Source organism: Dasypus novemcinctus, chromosome 25, assembly GCF_030445035.2.
Source record: "Dasypus novemcinctus isolate mDasNov1 chromosome 25, mDasNov1.1.hap2, whole genome shotgun sequence".
Classification (NCBI taxonomy): domain Eukaryota; kingdom Metazoa; phylum Chordata; class Mammalia; order Cingulata; family Dasypodidae; genus Dasypus; species Dasypus novemcinctus.
Window position 1 is genome coordinate 5,008,060 of NC_080697.1, and position 16,779 is coordinate 5,024,838.

The following is a 16,779-nucleotide window of genomic DNA, read 5'->3' on the forward strand; positions in this document are numbered from 1 at the left end:
AGGGTGGGGGTGTCATGGACTTGGTGACAAACAGGGAGGAAAAAAATAAACCAATTTGCAGCAGTTATTAAGGAGGACCAAAAATATTTGCTCTAAAAAAAAGCGGGGATTTCTTTAATGTAAAGGTAAGTTTCCAGACAAGAAGAAACGTATGAAGAACATCTAGAAACCGGTGTGTCCTCTGCACACACTGTGTGTTACAAACCTTTGTGCTTTGTCTGCAGGGTGGTTACCTGAGTGGGGGGGCTGGGGGCTGGGGGCGCTGTGGAAATTCAGGCCCTCGCATTCCAGTCTCCTGGTCAACCCCCGGGAACATCTCCGGTTCCCCTGAGAATGCAGTCCAAAGGCCTTTCGTGCACGTGGCCCCTGCGGGTTTCCCCCATCCCTTCACACATGTGTGTGCTTCCTCTCTGTCCTCCAGCCCCCCCGAGGGCCTCCTCAACCCATCCGAGGGCTCCAGCCCCTCACGCCATCCTCTTGCCCGAGCCGCTGTCGCCCGTGAGGGCTTTTCCAGCACGACAGCCTCACGCACTGCCTCTCCCTCCCTCACCTGTGGGCTCACAAGGATGCGTCCTCCTCCTTCACCGCGTCCTCCTGAGGACAGGTCCCCTGTCTGCCCCGTTCCCTGCACTTTCTAGAACAGTCCAGCGCAGCTGAAGGAATTCAGCACTTAGAGGCAGAACTCCACTGATTATTGGAACTTGTTAGGGCCTAAGTATTCTGATCTTTAGAAAGACTAACTTACAATTCTAGTGAAATATTCTTATTTTTCACTGCAGCGTAAACTAGAAGTCCTTTGGAAACCCAGGATTTTCTCCTTGGTGATTTTCTCCTTGGCCTGCCTGCGTGGACTCTGTCTCCATGGGCCACGGGCAAGGAAGAGCAGGGATGGCTGGGACAGAGGGCGGCGACCGAGAGGAACGTCAGAGAATGGATGGGGGTGGAGGGAGACTGAGGCCGGGAAGTGCAAGGGGGGTCCCGGGAAGAGCTGAACGGAGGGCCAGCCAGGAGGCGAGGAGTGGGCTGGAAAGGCAGGCGAGTGAGGAAACGAAGGACGTGGCCACGGCAGGGTCCCCGGGACACGGTGGCCCAAAGAGGGTTAACATCCCCAAATGAAATCCTGGCCCACCCCTCTGCAGGGGAAACCTCCATCCTTTCCCAGGAGCCGGCCAAGACCAGAGCTGGAGTGGGGAGGGGACACCCGCCCTAGGGTCGTGCAGGCGCGCAGTGAACCCTGCGCCCCGCGCTCTCCCCGCCTGCCCCCTGCTCCACCACTCACACTGCAGACCCTGCGTGATCGGCCCCACTGCCCGCTGCTGCCCCGCCCTCACCGAGGCGGCCTCGCGTGGTCCCTGGGCCAGAATCTGCACAGGAGACAAAGGACGCAGAGCCGGACTCTGAGCCGCCAAGCCGGCGCCCCGCAGGGATGCGACAGGGTTTAGCTTCATGCTTGGGATGGAGGGGCCCAGGAATGGAGCGACGCGGGGACGGGATCACTGGGGGGACGCTGAAGGATGAGACGGCTGGCAGGGGTGGCAGGTGGAGCGGGAGGGGCGCCAGCGAGCTTGGCGGGGAAGGCGGCGGTCCTGGTGCCCCGGGTGGGGAGGGAAGGCTTGGGGGGCATTTTGTTCCTCGCCCGACATTTCTTCGGTCGTTTTATTTCCAATTAGTACAGGAAACCCTAATTTGACTCTTGGGCCTGTGCTAACGGCAGGACCGGCTATTAGCTGATACAAAAGACAATTGTCCCCCAGATAGACCAGCTACACGGTGCTCGGGTGTTTGCCCTCGTCCCACACAGAGAAGAGCTTCCTCACCCAGGGCCGATGGCCCTGCCAAGACAGGGCACGCCGGCAGCGGGCAGCCAGGGGACGAGAGGACCAATTACCACGCCGCGTCGCCAGGCCGCCGGCTGCCAAGAAGTCACTGAGGCCAGAAGTTCACACGGGCGAGTGGGGGGAGCCGGCCCCGGCGAGGCCACGGCGCCCACGTGGCGGGCCCAGAGCTCCCCGCGGCTGCGTCACCTCCTGAGAGCCTGATTTTATTCTTAGAAGCAATTTCCATTACTGGCCCTGTTTATTATCACATTATTTTCTCAATAGCAGCAATAAACACGCTCAGCTCTCCCTGTTTGCTCTCACTTTTATCACTGCTCACAGCCCCAGGGAAGGGGGAGCCGTGAAGGACGCCCACCCCCCACCCCCGTACCCGACGGGCAGCAGCGCCAGCCCCGGGCCCTGCCAGGCCACCAGCGAGGGGCCCCACTGCCGGCAGGCAGGGGCTGCGGTCTCCCCACTGGTGCTTCCGACCTAATAAAAAAGACGGCAATCGATACCACGCGGCCCCTGGCGGGTTATGAAATGAATTTAATGGGTCAGGACAGGAATTTTGTAATGAAAGAATCAAACAGAAAATAGAGCAGATGGCAGCAGCTACCGTGTTAGGTGAGGAGGCTGCTGTTCCGGTTTTGTGTGTCCGTGCACACAGGTGTGTGTGGGGGTGTGTGGGCATGTGTGTATGCGTGTGTGCTGGTGTGCACGTGCATGAGTGGATGTGTGTGTGGGTGAGTGGGTGTAAGTGCATGGGTGTGTGTACAGGTGTGAGAGAGCGTGGGTGTGTGCAAGTGTGAGCACCAGTGGACTCTGTGCTTGGGAGAGCATATGCATGTGTGTGGATGTGTGTGAGTGCAGGGAATGTGTGTGCAAGGCTGTGTCTCGGTGTGGGAGTGTGCAGGGGTGTGTCTGGATGCAAGAGCAGCATGTGTGTGCAGGGGTGAGTGTGAGTGCGGGAATGTGTGTATAAGGTTGTGCCTGGGTGCGGGAGCGTGTGTGCAGGGGTGTGTGCGAGTGTGGGGGCGTGTGCACAGGGGTGTGTGCGGGGGAGGGGAGGGGGTGTGCTCGGGAGGGGTGTGCCCGCGGGGCGCTGTGGCCGCAGGCCGCGGTCCAAAAGGCTTGACCGAGCAGGTCGCGGTTGGGAGAGGCCGGCGGAGCTGCAACGCGGGGCGCAGTCGGCTTTGAGTCGCGAGCGCGGGCCTGGGCCCTCCAGCCTCCACCCTCAGGCCCGCACCTGACGACAGGCTCAACCAGGCCTGGGAGGGGGCAGGGGGCGAGCCGGGCCACTTGCCCGTGGGAAGGCGGCGGGGCCTGCGGGACCGGGGGCACTGGCTGAGCGCCCCTGACGGAGGCGTGGGGAGCAGCGGGCCCGGGAGAGCGCGGGGGCGAGGCCGGTGCGCGCGCTGCGGGAGCGCAGGTGCGCCCGGTGCGCTCGCACGGGGTGCGGGGAGGCCGCCCGCATGGCGGGGCCCGGCGCAGCGGGTCCGAGGGCAGCTCCGGCGCCGGACAGACCCGCAGACGGCCGCAGGGGGCGACCCTCCCGGGGGCTTGGGGAGCCTCGCGTCAGGGGCGAGAGGCCTTCCCAGAGCAGGGGGCCCGGAGCCCTCGGGGACCCTCCTGGGGTGGGAGTCTGAAGACGCCCCCGTTAAGAGTCCGGTCTGGCTCTGCGGGGCTCTGGGTGGCAGCCCCACAGCTCTGCGGAGCAGGGTCATCTGCCGAGCTATTTAAAAGCAGAGTCAGGGCCCGTCCACAGAGAATTTATGTCACTTGGCAATGTCACCTTTCTTGAACCCCTTTGGTGGTTCTGATAATACACCCGGGTTCAGAGCCTTTGCCTGGAGAAAAGAGAAATCACAGCCATCCTGTGGGGGACTTAGATTATCTAATTCCACATAGAAACAAAGCACAATTCCTTACAAAGTGTTTCTCAAACGATATGTTTAAGAATGTCCCCAGGTATGTTAGTTTCCTAGGCTGCTTAAGTAAATACCATGAAATCTGTATTTAAAGCAGTTTTATTGAGATGTATTAACATATTCACATACCATATAATCCATCTTAAAAGGTACAATCAATGGCTTTTAGTATAATCAGAGAGTTGTGCATTCATTACCATAATCAATTTAAGAACATGTTCATTATCCCAAAAATATCTTTTCTAGTCCCTGCGTTCTTTTCTTCTGGGTACATACCTAGTAGCAAGATTGCCAGTTCATGCTGTAATTCTACACCCAGCTTCCTGGGAACTGCCAGGCTGCCTCTGCAGCAGCTGCACCGTGTTACATTCTCACCACCACATCCTCTCCAGCATTCGTAATTTTCCTTTTTTTAATATTAGCCATTCCAGTAGGTGTGAAATGATATCTCATTGTGGTTTTGATTTGCACTTCCCTGGTAGCTAGTGAGGTTGAGCATCTTTTTATGTGCTTTTTAGCCATTTGTATATCCACTCTGGAGAAATGTCTGTTCTAGTCCTTTCCCCATTTTTAATTGAGTTCTTTAATTGAGTTGTAGGATTTCTTTATCTAGTCTGGGTATTCATCCCTTACTGGATATATGGTTTCCAAATATTTTCTCCTAGTGAGTAAACTGCCTCCTCACTTTCATGATAAAGTTGCCCGATGCACAAAAGTTTTGGATTTTGAGGAGGTCCCATTTATCTATTTTGTTGTTACTTTTTCTTTGGGTATAAAATCTAAGAAACCATTGCCTAACTCAAAGATCCTGAATTTGTTTCCTTTCATTTCCTTCTAGGAGCTTTATAGTCCTGGCTCTTAGATTTAGGTATTGGATCCACTTTGTGAATTAATTTTTTAAATGTTGTACAATAAGGGTCCACTGTTGTTCCTTTGTATCCAGTTCTCCCAGCACCATTTGTTGAAAAGATTCATCCTTCCTAATTGAGCTGGCTTGGCAGCCTGTTCAAAACTCAGCTGGTCATAGGTGAGAGACTATTTCTGAACTCTCGATTTGATTCCATTGATCAGTATATCTATCTTTGTGTCAGTACTGCGTTGTTTTGACCTCTATCGCTTTCTGAGGTGGTTTAAAATCAGGAAGTGTGAGTCCTCCAACGTCATTCCCTTTCAAAGTGTTTTTAGCTGTTTTGGGCCCCTTACCCTTCCAAATAAAGGTGGTAATAGGCTTTTCCATTTCTGCAACATAGGCTGTTGGAATATTAATTGGAATTGGATTGCATGTATTATTCATTTGGGGTAGATTGACATCTTAATGACATTTAGTCTTCCAATCCATGAACATGGAAGGACTTGCCATTTATTTTGATCTTCTTCAAATTCTTCTAGAAATGTTCTGTAGTTTTCTTAGTACAAGTACATTACATCTTTGGTTAAATTTATCCCTAGATATTTGATTCTTTTATTTCCTATGGTAAATGGAATTTTTTCTTGATTTCCTCCTCAGCTTGCTTATTACTAGTATATAGAAGCACTTCTGAGTTGTGCATGTTGATCTTGTACCTTGCCACTTTGCTGAATTTGTTTATTAGCTGTAGTAGCTTTGTTACTGATTTTTCAGTGCCTTCTATGTATAGGATCATGTCATCTGCAAATAGTGAAAATTTTACTTCTTCCTTTTCAATTTGGATGTCATTTATTTCCTTTTATTGCCTAAATGGTCTGGCTAGAACTTCCAGCATAAAGTTGAATAACAGTGGTGACAGTGGACGTCCTTGTCTTGTTTCAGATCTTAGAGGGGAGCTTTCAGTCTTTCACCATTGAATATGGTATTAGCTGTGGGGTTTTCATATATGCCCTTTATCATATTGAGGAAGTTTCCTTCTATTCCTATTCTTCTATTTTTTTTTTCAATCAAGAAAGGATTCCAAATTTAGCCAAATGCCTTTTCTGTTTCCATTGACATGATCATGTAGCTTTTTGTCCCTCGTTTTGTTAATGTGGTATATTACATTAATTGATTTTCTTATATCAAACCAGTCTTGCATACCTGTGATAAAACTCACTTTATCGTGTTGTATTTCTTTTGATGTGTTGTTGGACTCAATTTGCAAGGATTTTGTAGAGGATTTTGCACCTATATTCATAAGAGATAACTTTCTTTTCTAGTAGTATCTTTACCTGACTTTGGTATTAGTGAGATATTGGCCTCATAGAATGAGTTAAGTACTGTTCCCTCCTGTTCAATTTTTAAGAAGAGTTTGAGCAGGGTTATTATTAGTTGTTCATGGAGGGACTAGTAGAATTCACCTGTAAGCCATCTAGTTCTGGGCCTTCCTTTGTTGGGAGAATTTTAACGACTAATACAATCTCTTTGCTTATAATTGGTCTGCTGTGGTCCTTTGTTTCTTGTAGAATTAGTGTAGGTTGGTTATGTGTTTCTAGGAATTTGTCTATCTCATCTAGGCTGTCTAATTTTTTGGCATAAGTTCTTCATAGCATCAGCGTATAATCCTTTTAAATTTCTATGGGCTTAGTAATGATGTCCCACTCTCATTTTATTTATTTACATCTTTCCTCTCTCTCCATTTCTTTGTTAATCTAACTAGAGGTTTGTCAATTTTATTGATCTTTTCAAAGAACCAACTTTTGGTTTTGTTAATTCTCTTTGTTGTTCTTGTGTAATAAATTTCATTTATTGCTGCACTAAAAATTGTTATTTCTCTCCTTTTGCTTGCTTTGGGGTTGGTTTGTTAGTTTGTTCTTTTTTAGTTCCTCCAGGTGTGCAGTTAGGTCTCCGATTTTAACTATTTCCTTTAAATGTAAGCATTTAGGGATAAAAATTTCCCTCTCATCATTGCCTATGCTGCATTCCATGAGCATTGCTTTGTTGTGTTCTTGTTTTCATTCATCTCAAAATATTGGCTGATTTCTCTTGCAATCTCTTCTTTTGCATGCTGATTGTTTAAAAGAGTGTTAATTTTCCACATATTTGTGGATTTTCCAGTATTCTGCCTGTTTTTGATTTCCAGTTTCCTTCCATCATGGTCAGGGAAGAGGCCTTGTATCATTTTAATCCTTCCAACTTCATTGAGACTTGTTTGCGACCCAACATGTGGTCTATCCACGTGATCCATGTGCACTTGAGAAGAACGCATATTTTGCTATTTGGGGGTACAATGTTCTGTATATGTCTGTTAGAACTACTTCATTTATCATATTATTCAAGTTCTCTGTTTCCTTATTGACCTTTCATCTACATGTTCTACCTATGGATGAGAGTGGTGTATTGAAGTCTCCAAACTATTATTGTACTGGTGTCTATTTCTCCTTTCTGTTTTGCCAGTGTTTGCCTCGTGTATTTTACGGCACCATGTTTAGGTGCATAAATATTTATGATTTTATTTCTTCTTGGTGATTGTCCTTTTTATTAATATATAGTGTCCTTCTTTGTCTCTTGTAAGAGCTTTTTACTTAAAGTCTATTTTGTCCAATATTTGTATAGCTACCCCAACTGTTATTTCTGACTATTTTCATAGAATATCTTTTTCTATCCTTTCACTTTCAACACTTTTGTGTCTTTAGGTCTAAATCTCTTGCAAGCAAGATAAAGATGGATCATTCTTTTTTTTTTTTTTTTTAGGTGATATCTCATTGTGATTTTTTTGTCTTTATTTTTTAATGTTACATTCAAAAAATATGAGGTCCCCATATACCCCCCACCCCCTCACCCCACTCCTCCCCCATAACAACAATCTCCTCCATCATCGTGAGACATTCATTGCATTTGGTGAATACATCTCTGAGCACCGCTGCACCTCATGGTCAATGGTCCACATCATAGCCCACACTCTCCCACAGTCCAACCAGTGGGCCATGGGAGGACATACAATGTCCGGTAACTGTCCCTACAGCACCATCCAGGACAAATCCAAATCCCGAAAATGTCCCCACATCACAGCTCTTCCTCCCACTCCCTTCTTTTTTAATCCATACTGCCACTCTGTGTCTTTCGATTGGAGAGTATAACCCACTAACATTCAGTGTTATTTCTATAAAGGCAGTACTTATATCAGCCCTTTTGTCCTTTGGTTTTTATATGTCATATCTTTCTCTGGTTTCTCTTTTCCTTTATTGCAACCTACTTTTCTGTATAGTGGATATTTTGTGATGCACCTGACTGATCCCTTCCTCATTTCTTTTTCTATATATTTTTAAATACTTTCTTTATGGTTACCCTAGGGTTTATATTACACAACCTGCTAATTTGAAAAAAATACCAACTTAGCTGCAATAGCATATATGTTCTCTGCTCCCATAACACTCTGTTTCCCCTTTTATATTGTTTTTCCCCCATTGTATATTTTGCATATCTGTTATCAGGAAATATGCCTTTTCCTTATTCTATCGTACTCTGATTCTTATACGAAGTAAAAAGTAGAGTTGCATGTTGAAGATGCAGTACTATTGGGTTTTGCATCTACCCTTTAATTACCCTGATGATCTTCATTTCTTCACAGTACTGCAAATCCCTCTTTCCTGTCTTTTTCTTTCAACCTGCAGAACTCCCTCTTGCATTTCTTGTAGGGCTGTTTGCTTGTTGAGGAACAAGTTTCTGTTTTCATTTTCTGTTTGTCTGTATATATTTTAAACTCCCCCTCATTTCTGAAGGACACTTTTGCCAGATAAAGAATTTTTGCCTGGTAACTTTATTTTTACTCTTTTAGTACCTTAAATATACCTTACCACCACCTTCTCACCTCCATGGTTTCTGAAGAAAAATTGTTACGTAGTCTTATTGAGGATCCCTTGTATGTGATGAATAATTTTTCTCTTGCTGCTTTCAGCATTCTTTCTTTCAGAATTCTATCTTTATATTTGGAATTTGACATTCTGATTAATATATGTCTCAGATTGTGTCCATTGGGATTTATTTTGTTTGGAGTACATGTGGATTTATGTCTTTCCATTGGAGTTGGGAAATTTTATGCCATTTTTCCCTCAAATATTATTTCTTCCCCTTTGCCTACTCTTCTCCTTCTGGGATACCCATGATACAATGTTTGTGTATTCTGTGCTGTCATTTAAGTCCCTGACTTTTTCTCTTCTTTTCTCAATCTATTCTGACTGTATAATTTTGATTGTCCTGTCTTCTAGTTTGCTGATTCTTTCTTCTGCCTGTCCAAATATCCTGTTGTACGCCTCTAGTATATTTTTTATCTCTACTATTGTGTCTTTCATCCCCATATTTTCTGTTATGTTTTTTATACTTTCAAATTCTTCTTTATGCTAATAATTGTCTTCTTAATATCCTTTAGTTCTTTATGAATATTTTCTTTCATCCTCTAGAATTGATTTAGGGTATTTGTTTGAACATCTTTGGTTAGTTGTGCCACTTCTGAGTCTCCTCTGAAATTTTAATGTGTTCCCTTGACTAGGTCATATCTTCCTGTTTTTTTTTGTATGCCTTGTCATTTTTTTTGCTGATGTCGATATAATTGATGATCTAATTATCTTGATGAGTTAACTCTGAAGGTCTGTTTCTGCCTCTTGTCTAGGATTTTAATGTTGATTAACTTGTGTTAAGACTCTTCTTTGATGCTTGGTCTAACTTATTCTAGACCTTTGGGATAGCCCATGTTTAACAATTCAGATTTTCTCAGTTCTTCTAATTCTTGCCCCATATATGCAGTGTGATTTTTAAAATTGCTCTTTTTGTGCAATTGTTTCATCCTCCTTTCTTCTGTTCCTTTTCTGTGAGTCTTGATCTGTTCTGTTTGGTTTTTGTTTTTGTTTTTGTTTTAAGATTTATTTTATTTATTTCTCTCTCCTTCCCCTCCCATTGGCTGCTCTGTCCATTCACTGTGTGTTCTTCTGCATCTGCTTGCATTATCTAGCATCACTGGGAAACTGTGTCTCTTTTTTGTTGTGTCACTTGCTGTGTCAGCTCTCCATGTGTGCAGCACCACCCCTGGGTAGGCTGCACTTTTTTTCACATGGGGCAGCTCTCCTTGCTGGGTGCACTCCTTGCATGTGGAGTACCCCTACACAGGCACCCCTGCATGGCACAGCACTCCTTGCATGTGGCAGCCCTGCGCGTGGGCCAGCTCACCACATGACTCAGGAAGCCTTGGGGATCGAACCCTGGACCCTCCATACAGTAGATGGATGTTCTACCTGTTCTGTTCGCTTTTGTGCATACTCTTCTTCTATTTCTCTATGATTTGTTTAAATTCTCTCCTTCTCTCAGTGCCTCATTTGCTTTACAATTTTCAATGCTGGGACCCATCCTATCTTACAGCAGTTCAGTTTAACTCTTCCCCTCACTATTTTTTTTCTGTGAGGCTTTTCTGACTCTGGTGTCTCCCCTGTTAGATTATCCTGATCCAGGGAAAGAGATGGGGTCAATCCAGAAAGGCGGATCAGTCCAGAAAATTTTATTTCGCCTTTTGGTGATTGGTCCAGTTCTCTGAAACTAGATTAAGTGAGAGCAAAACAGTTGTTACTAGTCTTTCTATTGTGGTCTCTCTGTAAATTCCATCACCCCTGAGTCCCTTTTGAATGCAGCACTCCTCAGCAGCTTGTGTTCCACCACGGGTCTCTGTGGACCTGCTATGAGATTCTCTACAATATCTGTCCATGATGGGAGGGGCCCAGATTGCGTTACTCTGTGTGACTCCCAAGCTTCACAGGACCAAGTGAGGGGGAGGGAATGGCAACCAAATAAGTCCAGGGTGGAATTTTTCTGAGATTTTCTGTTCTTTGAGTCAATGTTTGTGGAGTCTTTCTCCAGTCTCTTCCATCCTTCAGAGTTCTAAGCAAGTGGAACTTGTCCTTTTATTTGCTCAATCTCTAAGGGGACTTTCTCAGGGGACATCTTATGTCACCATATTGATGTCACTCTGTAAACGTGGGAATTTGAGGCTACAAGAGAGACCAAATTGAGGCAATTCTTTCTCCCCAAAGAAAATGGCATTCTGGTGTGACTGTTGGCAATTCTTGGTCCTTAGTTGTCACATGACCAGGCACATCACAGTGTCTCTTGGTCTCTCCCTTCTCTGTCAGGTTCTGTTGATTTCAGATCCTTCCTTCCTCTTTCTGTCTGTCTGGATTTAAATCAGCTTATAAAGGACTCCTGTTAAAGGAACTAAGACCCACCCTGATTGAGGAGAGACACACTTTCTTAACTGAATTAGCCTCATCAAAATGTCCTACAATGGGTTCACACCCACAGGGATGGATTAAATTTACTAACATGTTTTTCTGGGATACAGACAGCTTCAAACCACAGGATAATGAAACTTACTTTCATTATTCTCACCAGAGGATAATGAAACTTACAGGACCCTGGTTTTCACCTCCAAAGATCCCAACTGCGTCTAGGACAATGACTCTGCATGACTGAGAAAACATGCCCAGTGATTCTGAAACAAATGCAGCAGGCACTCACCCTTGAAGAACACTGCAAATCACTGGCAGTTCATTTCACCTCTCTGGGCCTGCATCAGCTACAAATGAGGTAGTCCTACTCTCTGATATATCTCCATCACAGGGTTTTTTGGGGGATCTAAATAGGAATGGTCATTTGTACATTGCAAGGGGCTATAAAAGTATTTATTGTGGTTGACCAGATTAATGTGTAACTCAAGGCAGAAAGGTCTGTGGAACAAAACCTACACATTTCCAATTTATCTTAAACCATATCTTTGAGACACAAATATTCACAATTCCCATTAAAACAAAACAAGATAATGGAAAGACCAAGCCAAAATTATTTGGTTTCTCATTCATTCAGCTGCAAGTTCTTACTGAATTTACCCTAACTTATTTCCATTCCAGGTCTATGGGGCAGTGCTTATTTTCAAGAACCAGCTAAGATAGTATATTTAAATCCCCATTTGAAGGGTCATATAAATTAAAACTGTTTCATTGTGCAAATTGTTGCTAGTAAACATTAGAACTAAGGACTCAACTTTCAGGCCCCATAATTTAGAGGTTTCATCAGAGTCCTAACGAAACCCAAGACTAAGTGTCAGAGTTTGAAAGCACCCATAACCCTTTAAATATAAGAAAGCCAAGACCTGGTGAAGGTCACACCATCAGGGAGTTATAAAACTTGCATCTTTTGACTCCCAAACTCCTGGTCTTCTCAGTCCAGCATGCATTTACTGGATGTCCACATTTTTGGGGAGGAGTGTGCTTGAGATTCAAGAATATCTTGTCCTTAAAACCTCACAGTCTAGGTAGAGAGGTATGAAAAAGTAATACAAAGGTAACAACTCAAGGTACTTCAGGCAACATACAAATCAGAGCAAAAAGGGAAAAAATGTTAATATAGCATATGGACTGGAGCAAACGGAGGTCTGGGGGACTCTGAAGTTTATAGCTGGGCAAGGACTGGGGAAGCCAAGGGCTGCTCAGAGGGTAAAGAGAGAATAGTGGTCTCTGGAGATCATGGCACCTGAAGAGATGAATGGCTGGAGAGAAAGCTGGGTTAGGTTATGATGAGCCTTAAGCTTCAGGTTGGAGAAGACTTCAGATCACATGAGAAACTACTGAAATTTTTTATCAAGGAAACAAAGTATTATTTTAGCACCACGAAATGAAAGAGGTGAAAGGAGCCTTAGCAGGGTTTCTCAAACTTGACGATATACTGAATCATCTGAGTTCTTGCAGCTTCTGATTCAGTAGGTCTGCCGTGGGACCTGAGACTTTGTGTTTACAAGATCCTAGGTTAGAAATAGGATTGGCTACTGCTCTTTGGACACCACATTGAGTAGCAAGATGCAAGTTCATTCTAGCCCAGTGGATTTAAATCCTGGCTGCATATCAGTAGCACCTGGAGAGCTTTTCAAAAAACTGATGGTGCCTCTGCCCTTCCCTGGCAACCAATAAAATCAGCATAGCTGAGGGAACTGAGACAATTGGTTGTTCTAAATGCTCTTCAGTGATTCCAGTGTGTAACCAAAACCAAGATCCATATTTCACCCCAACCTCTCCTCACTGTAGAAGAGAGTCAGAGTGAGAAAGCAAGCTGTACAGCATGACTTATTTCCTGGAGCAGATTGAAAGAGAACCAAGTCCCCACTCTTGAAGCTGAGGCTTCCCACTATAGCATGCAGGCTTTTATGCAGTAATCCTAAAAAGAAGTTCCAATACAGCAGGAGGCTCCAAATTTTAGTTCTGGCAAAGGTTTTATGTGACATTACTCATGTATTTGCTGCTAATCTTTTTGATTAACAAATAAAGAGAAAACCCCATGAACTCCCCTTTCCATTCCGGCAGTCCCTTGATCCTGTAACAAAGTGTGTAGGAGGTTTAATAGGAAAACTGGTCATGTGCTATAATTATGCTTGGCTAGCTATAAATTGAGTCCCACTGTACAAGTTCAAATAATTTAAAATTTAAAGCAGTTGGTGGCTTGAGCTTTCCCTTAGAAAAAAGGAAATGTGAAAATTGCCCTTTTAGGTTTTTTCCCTTCACTCCACAAAGGCCTCGTGGGACTGGGGGGTGCACACTTCACTCAAGACCCACTGCTGGCTTCCGGGGCTCACTGTGCGACTTCAGGAAAGTAACAAGTTTTGAACTCAGTTTCCTCATCAGTGAAATAAAGGCACAGAATTAGATGATCCCTGCCATGCCACTCAGAATTGCTACTGTTCTAAGTAAAACATAACTCAGTGAAAACTTAAAAAAAAAAACAGCAATAATTTTAGTAAGTGAGCAGAAAAGACAATGAGAAAGAGAAACTTCAGTTTGGCATATAGATACTGCTAGTTGTTTTTCCAATATTCAGTTTCTCCTTCCTTACCATGATAACTGTGGTCGTTTTGAGCAAGCAGTGGGCCAAGCTGAAAATTACATCTCCCAGACTCTCTTGCAGCTAAGGTTTGCCATGTGACACAACCACAGTCAGTACGACAGAGCAGAAGTCTGTTGAAGATTTCTGGTAATCTCTCTCCCCTAGTTGTTTCTTAATTCTTTTTTTTTTTTGCACAAAACATTTTATAAATTCTCAATCCATGGTATTCACAAGTGCTGTCAAGTAGTTATCTACTAAAATATAAACACTAGTAAACACACAACTAACTTGTTATTCACAAGACCACCGTGACATTGCTATAGAGATAATCCATCAGAACCTTCAACTAATTCATTCAACAATAACAATTCATTACTTTAGTCATTCATCAAATGATCATATTGTTGGATTATTGATTTGACTTTTAAAATTTCTACTAACCAATTATAAAGTTTATAGAAATTTTTGTTTCTTTGGGAATGGTCAATGTTAAGTATATTTTGGTTGGCAGTTTCTTATATATTTTGAATTTCACCCATCAGGCAGGTCACAAACATTAAATGTTTTACAAACAATAGAGTAGGTTTCTTCAGTGCAATGTATTTTCTATCCAGTTTACTGCCGTTTCTACTTCACTGATTTACTAACTTGCTTTCATGCTTGAGAGAAAACTGGTGGAACCCAGGTAGTGCAACCAGAGTGGGAATATTCCACTCATTTGTCGGCACACGGCACACACTCACCCTATCGGTACAAATAACCACTCAAGCCCACACAGGACTGACTTGCATAGTTAAGCTGACAAATACGTATTATCACGTTGTAAACTGAATAAGGAAGCACCAAAACATAAACAAATAAAGCACTGAGCATTTCAAAAGAGATGAGGTACCCTAAATGAGAAATACATCTTTATTTTGCCCTATGTTACAAAATGCATGGATTCTGTCTGGAAATATATTATCAACTTCTCTTTATTTTATAATGACACCCAAATCATACAGTACCAATGGAAATCATGATAGAGACATAGCACGTGAGTATCCTCAATTAATATGTGGTGGTCATTTCAGTTGAGAACCAGTGTTGCCTTACCCCAAGGCGTGACTATTTGCCTAGACTGTTCAGGAATAAAGAGCAGTCTGTGTCTTCGTGGACACAGGAGGAAGTGTGTCTGTGTGCATGCACAAGTATGAGTGTGTAAAAACACTTATGCAAAACGATTCCCAAGCACAAAGTCCTGCTGTACTTTACACGACTGCCCCCTTTCTGTCCTGCTCTGGAAAGCAAATCTGTGTCCTGAGGGGAGTAAGGACTGGGTAATGTGTGCTTGGAGAGAGCCCACCCTTTCATTTGTACGATCCTCAACATTCATGCTATGTATAACAATGAAATTCAAAAGTCGCAACCGTATCATGCAAAAATGGACAGAACATTAGGCCAGCCTCAGTGAAACACAAATGATCGCTATGAACTGTCTAAATGGTGAATATAAAATATTTTTGGTGAGCTAATTATTAGGTGAAATGGTCCTTCAGCAAATTGCTTTATTGGTCACTTGCTATTGTAGAATTAGAATTGGGCCAACTGGTCAAGTTTATTCAGTAAACTACTCTATGATTATCAGGGGATTCACCAAAGACCTCCCATAATTTGTGATTAGCGTTATTAACAGATATTCCCATGAGTATAGACATTTTCAAAAATGGCATTTTTTAAAAATGATTGTTCTTTAATGAAAACTTTGCATAACAACTTCATTGTTCAACGCCTCTTGTGTTTAAGCCTCCAGCTAATTGATATTTTATTGTGATCTCAATGTTAGCTGAATTGTCTTGACTAAATCATGTTGCAAACCCTTACCTTGAGAGACGTTCTCTTCGGTCACCATTCAGCTCCTCCGTGTGGGCCTCTGTGGGCCACACGCCCTTCCTGTCCCGTGTAAACTGCATTGGGATTGCGACTTCTCTTTATCGAAGAATAGTTTCTAGCTGCAGTTGTCTCTAGTTAACACTTTAAGGCAGAGTTGCCAGCAGGTACATTTATGAAGTGCTGGGCACGTTGACTAAATTCAGAGAAGCCCTGGAGGGTGGGTCTCTCCGCGTCCATGGGCCCTGCGATCTGCCTGGGTGTGTGCGTGCGTGTGCATGTGTGTGGGTGCAATGTTAAATGGCTCTCTTTCTAACAGGCAAAGTGACATCATGGTCGGTTCCAAAGCGAAAACCAACCTCCCACTGGTGAGAAATACAGCACGTCCTGCTTCCAGCACCCCACCTCTCAGCATCGTTCCCAGCGGCGGGGGCTTCCCATTTAAGCATTTCACACCCATTCCTCCTGTGCTATGCGAGTGTGCACGTGCTAAGGGGGCGGCACCAGCCCTCGCCCCCTCCCCTCTGACCCTTCAGCACTTCTTCGGCCCCGTGGGTCCCTCTGCTTCTCCTTACTCCTTTCAGTCTTCCAATCTCACCTTTCTAAATGCAAAATCCAAATTTGCCGGCCTCCCAGCCTCCGGTGGGCTCCACCCTGGAGGGCGCCCCAGCACTGATGCCTGGCTCCCAACTCTGCCTCCTGACCCCGGCTGAGCCTCCGAGCCCCCGTGGGCTGCCCCGCACCCCTGCCTTGGCGCAGGAGGGCCCCGTCCCCACGTGGTCGTTGCCATCCCAGAGGACACCTGCCGCTCCCGGCCCCGGGTGGCGCGCGGCCTCGACGCTGCCCTCCTGCCCTGGGCAGGGGTTTTCTAGGCCTAAGGCCCCTTCCGCACAGGAACCCCCGCTGCACACCTGAGCCCTCTCCAGCACAAGCGGCCCCCGGCAGATGGAGCACCCCACGCCGCTCATCTGCCGGGGCGGCCTTCCCAGGGCCCCTGCCGGGCTGGCCCTTAGACGCAGCCAGCTTTGAAGGCGCTCTGAAGCTCGCACCCGGGGTAGCCAGGATCCAGCGAGGTCCAGGGGCAGAATCAGCCCTGTGGCCACCTCCAGCCTCCGCTGCCCACGGCGCCTTTTTATCCGTTTAGTTTTTACATGACGCTTCGCCCCGTGCTGAGCCTGTTAATATTATTAATAATAATATTAATATGCATCAGTATCATCATAGACTGTGAGCTCCTTAAAGCAGAAGCTGGGGCTTTTTTCAACTTTTTATTCCCATATGGGGCTTAACACAATACCAGGTATCCAGAAAGCGCTCAATTAATGTTGTTTGAGTTAATAAATTGTGGGTATAATTAGCC